The following is a 6,069-nucleotide window of genomic DNA, read 5'->3' on the forward strand; positions in this document are numbered from 1 at the left end:
TAAGTACATTATTTACCTTCAGAGGTGAATGTATCAAACTAGTTGCCGTGATAAGTTTTTTGTTGTTGTACACTCTCCTCAAACATTAGCATGGTATTTTTTCACTATAATAGCTACTGTAAATTGGACAGTGCAGTTAGATTAACAAGAATTTAAGCTTTCTGCCCATATAAGACATGTCCTGGAAAGTTTGCTGTTACTTACAACAGTCATGCTAATCAAATTAGCGCACGTTAGCTCAACCGTCCCGTATACGGGACACCGATCCCGTAGAGGTTAAGTAGCACTGAACCAACAATGTTCACTCAATTAAGTTGAGAATTTTGATAACTAAAAGACAGATTAGTCCTTTCATTGTCTATTTGTAAGTCGCTCTGGATAAGAGCGTCTGCTAAATGACGTAAATGTAATGTAAATGTCTACTCTTTACAGCATTAACCATTTGCTTTCCAAACGATGTTTTCCCGCAATTGTATTTTGAAATATTGCGATATGCCTGTATTGGCTTCTCTACTTTTCACAAACAGTCGCAACTCAACAATAATCTGCCCAAATTGCGCACTGCCTTTCCTTCCAACTATAGACAATGCGATTTAAAACAATCCACAACTGTATTTTTATTTTATATAAGCTAAGTAGGCCTATCCTCTGTGGCAAAATCATGCTTTAGTAGCCTATTTTGAATGCTTTTATTTATTTCTGTATAGACCGGAGTAGGCTAATTAGGCAATATAATTTTGGCAATTTAATTCAATTTACTTTCAATAGCTTCCCCTAGACTTATGGACGCATATTAAAACGTAACCGCCATATGCTATTCGAGTGCAGGCTACGGATGACTTTTTTTTTTGTGGGCCATTCTAATAAAAGATTATTCCACACATATATTAGTAGGCTATATGTAAAGACCATATTAAATTGAGAATAGTCTGATGGGTGAGAATATTATCAAGTGCTTGTCAAATTGTGAATGAGAGACTAATGAAGTGTGTGCAGCCTGCACAAGAAACAAAGCAGAGCTCATGCCTTTCATGCAACTTTTTTCTAATCATCATTAGTCGCATCATGCAGCCTTAGAATGTATTACAAATCAAAACATACAGTGGAGAAAAAAAGTATTTAGTCAGCCACCAATTGTGCAAGTTCTCCCACTTAAAAAGATGAGAGGCCTGTAATTTCCATCATAGGTACACGTCAACTATGACAGACAAATTGAGATTTTATTTTCCAGATTATCACATTGTAGGATTTTTTATGAATTTATTTGCAAATTATGGTGGAAAATAAGTATTTGGTAAATAACAAACAAGCAAGATTTCTGGCTCTCACAGACCTGTAACTTCTTCTTTAAGAGGCTCCTCTGTCCTCCACTCGTTACCTGTATTAATGGCACCTGTTTGAACTTGTTATCAGTATAAAAGACACCTGTCCACAACCTCAAACAGTCACACTCCAAACTCCACTATGGCCAAGACCAAAGAGCTGTCAAAGGACACCAGAAACAAAATTGTAGACCTGCACCAGGCTGGGAAGACTGAATCTGCAATAGGTAAGCAGCTTGGTTTGAAGAAATCAACTGTGGGAGCTATTATTAGGAAATGGAAGACATACAAGACCACTGATAATCTCCCTCGATCTGGGGCTCCACGCAAGATCTCACCCCGTGGGGTCAAAATGATCACAAGAACGGTGAGCAAAAATTCCAGAACCACACAGGGGGACCTAGTGAATGACCTGCAGAGAGCTGGGACCAAAGTAACAAAGCCTACCATCAGTAACACACTACGCCGCAAGGGACTCAAATCCTGCAGTGCCAGACGTGTCCCCCAGCTTAAGCCAGTACATGTCCAGGCCCGTCTGAAGTTTGCTAGAGTGCATTTGGATGATCCAGAAGAGGATTGGGAGAATGTCATATGGTCAGATGAAACCAAAATATAACTTTTTGGTAAAAACTCAACTCGTCGTGTTTGGAGGACAAAGAATGCTGAGTTGCATCCAAAGAACATCATATGTTTTTCTGCAAAGGGACCAGGACGACTGATCCGTGTAAAGGAAAGAATGAATGGGGCCATGTATCGTGAGATTGAGTGAAAACCTCCTTCCATCAGCAAGGGCATTGAAGATGAAACGTGGCTGGGTCTTTCAGCATGACAATGATCCCAAACACACCGCCCGGGCAACGAAGGAGTGGCTTCGTAAGAAGCATTTCAAGGTCCTGGAGTGGCCTAGCCAGTCTTCAGATCTCAACTCTATAGAAAATCTTTGGAGGGAGTTGAAAGTCCATGTTGCCCAGCGACAGCCCCAAAACATCACTGCTCTAGAGGAGATCTGCATGGAGGAATGGGCCAAAATACCAGCAACAGTGTGTGAAAACCTTGTGAAGACTTACAGAAAACGTTTGACCTGTGTCATTGCCAACAAAGGGTATAAAACAAAGTATTGAGAAACTTTTGTTATTGACCAAATACTTATTTTCCACCATAATTTGCAAATTCATTAAAAATCCTACAATGTGATTTTCTGGATAGTTTTTTTCTCATTTTGTCTGTCATAATTGTACCTATGATGAAAATTACAGGCCTCATCTTTTTAAGTGACACAATTGGTGGCTGATTAATACTTTTTTCCCCCACTGTATAGCCCAATGATTGTATCACAACTAAAGTTGCATAAAAAAACTCTAAATTAAGCATATAGGAGGACCTGTTTCTTTGTGAACCGCTCAACACAGAATAGCCGCATGTGCGCACTCCCTCAGAAATCATTTGGAGAAAATATCCTTTCTATTTTATTCAGCTATGTTCAGTTGTATTCTTCATACTATAAAGTAATGCCACGGAATTCTAAGCAAATCTTGTCTGCTAAATAAACTAGTGTAGCCCACAGCCATATGGCATAGCCTGATCAGGGCCTAACATAAGGACAACTCAAGAGTATGCTATTCTGTTCTTCTGAAATAGACTACATTTTCTTCATATCATGTTTCTTTAGAACTGTCTAAAATAAATAATGGATTTATTGTGATGGTGTAACGGTCAATTACCGTGAGTCCGGCAGTTATTTATGTAATGACCGCCACAGCCCTAGATGAGCCTTCCACGTTCCACGTAGGTTTGGAAGAGGCTCACTGTTGGGGTATGCGTTGGTGCTAAACCTCAAGAGATGTTGACCCCCTAAAGAAAGGGGTTGGGAGGGGACACATGAGACACAACCTAGTCTAGGGTCGGTGGTCCTCTCCACAGCCTCGACTCAGGCCCCATACACACTCAAGTTCTACAGCTGATGTACAAAACATTTCACACAATGGTCGTGATACAACTGATATTTTGATGATACGACAGTTTGTCTGCCCAAAAAGGTTTACACAACCATCGTGCAGTGTCTCCACAATCCTTGTGTAAAATAAATCACAGTTGTATCACAAGCCATTGTACCCGTGTTGTACATCAGTTGTAAAACCTGAATGTGTACAGGGCCAAAGATTAGCATGTTAGTTTCCTATCAGCATTAAACAGAAAGGTCCTTACCTTCATAGTGTTACCTTCTTCCCTCATCTTAACATGATATGCTCTCCATCTCTACCAGGACAAAGCTGGAGTAGGAAGTAAAGGATAACTGATCCTGGTCCTTTCTGAAGGCATTTGTTTTTTTGCAAGTAAAATGTTTGCAAATGCTACATTTGAATGTTTGTCTTCTATGGCTTCTTAATCATCGAGCTCTAGAAAGAGACTAACCTCACCAAAGAAAACGTCAGGAAAAAGACGGCACTCACTTCTTACTAAGAACCCTTGTGTGCGCGGCGCCTTAACACCACATTCCGTGTAAGCAACCGTTCTGGTGTAAATTTGTTTATTAATTAAACACATTGTGAAAATTCTTCTCTAACATGCCAATACCCATCACTTTTCTGTATGTCTTCTTTCCCTTGCTAAACACTAACTTAGAAGGTAAACGTTAGTCATCGACTCATCATCAACCTCGAAGTCATGCAGTATTTATGGTAATGTTTCTTATCACAGAAGGGTTTCCTGATTTAAGAAATGTACAAAGGCAGGTTGATTTCCTTATACATGATCAGGAAATCAACTTGCCATGAAAGGAGATTTTATTTTCATTGCATAATCCAGCTAAAAATCTATCAAGGACTTTTACAATGATTTTTAATCAGGTGTCTTCCAATATTGAAACTGATATTGTCAAGTGTTTAGGTGGGGGGTGGGGAAGGATAGACAATTGTGGCAAAGTACGGTTGGTCTCCTGCGCTTAAGTTTAAACGAAACCCAAACCCCAATCCCACACGTCTGTTCTGCTAAAGGATATAAACGGTATCATTGACTTATCAGTCCCTCTCTGACCTGTAGCGAGAGAGAGACTGTGCGATGCCTGAAAGCGGCTGTTGCTTTACCCCTTTGAACCTCAGGGCGTGATGTGTTAGAATTTAGTGCAATAACTTGAGATATTTCCATTGATTTAGCTTATGGCACATTGAACAACGCTTTATATTATAGCTTAACCTGTACATCGTCTTTGCAATCCATCATATTGGAGAAACACACCAAAACAATTCATACTTGGCGTCCAGCAACGAAGATCACCACTACTTACATCAGTGTTATGGCAAGCTTAAGAGTGCATTCCATTACTGCAGACTTGGGTTGCTCACTCTTCAACTCCCGTCTGTCTGCACGTATCAGGTTCGTTTTACCTTGTACCTCAGGTACAGTGGAGGCTAATAAAGGGAGGACGGCTCATAATAATGGCTGGAACGGTGCAAATGGATTGGCATCAAACACATAGAAACCATGTTTGATATCATTCCACCAATGCCACTCCAGCCATTACCACGAGCCCGACCTCCCCAATTAAAGTGGCACCAACCTCCTGTGCTCAGGTATTAGAACATTTGCTTGCATGCATTTATTTTGGCCCCTCAGCCACGCCTTGGCTGACATTGTTCGTTTTAGTTCAACTGATGAATGTATGTCTTCTCAATACTGTTGATTCTATTTATGTATTGGCACTGTAAACATTCCATTCTCCCCAATTAGCTAAGTAAACCACACCAAAGCTTTCCATCTGTTGATCTTTGATCAATTGTTACATTTCCCTCAGTTATAAGCATTCTACATTTATATAAACTGTATATTTTACTTTTGGAAAATAAAGCTAACCAAAAAAATCTACCTGCAACACATTTGTGACTGTGAAAAAGCTCTACACCTCCCTCGTGGTTTCATGTTTATCTACAAATATCACTTTGACAAGTCTACCAGTGTGCCCTGAAATGATTAGGTAAGTACTGTATACACAGAATGGTATGGCTCCACCACATAGCCCTATAATGCTTTCACCTGTTTAGTCCGTTCAGATCTGTGGACAGGGGGTGCTAGGGGCTAAAATAGTACTGGGCCATTAAAGGGTGTCAGTAAAGGGGTGAACCAAGAATAATCATAAGGGACCTGTGAAACATTTGTTTCTTGAGCAATACCTGGTGCGAACATATGTACTGATCCCATCCACATTCTGAAACCGGTATAGAGCCAGTTAAGACTCACTGGGCATGTTCAAGCGGATCACTTTTGTCAAGTTAATCACCGCATTTCAAAGTGTGTTGCATTATGGGGATAAAAATTGTCCGACTTGCACCTACATGTCGACTGCATGAACTTTACACAAACAATGTGATCAAAGGTCATGCAGTCGACTGCATATTTCTGCAGTTGCTCTTCATTGCCTCCATTTTGGGAGGTTCTATTGTCAACCAATCAGGTGATTTTGTTTTGACACACGTGAACATGACCAAAGACGTTTCTCAAAATGTTCTACAGCTGCACCGTCGAGAGCATCCTGACTGGTTGCATCACTGCCTGGTATGGCAACTGCTCGGCCTCTGACAGCAAGGCACTACAGAGGGTAGTGCGTACAGCCCAGTACATCACTGGGGCCAAGCTTCCTGCCATCCAGGACCTCTATACCAGGCGGTGTCAGAGGAAGGCCCTCAAAAATATCAAAGACTCCAGCCACCCTTGTCATAGACCGCACGGCAAGTGGTACCGGAGCGCCAAGTCT

This window comes from Coregonus lavaretus (genome assembly GCF_964263955.1).
Source record: "Coregonus lavaretus genome assembly, chromosome: 14".
Classification (NCBI taxonomy): Eukaryota; Metazoa; Chordata; class Actinopteri; order Salmoniformes; family Salmonidae; genus Coregonus; species Coregonus lavaretus.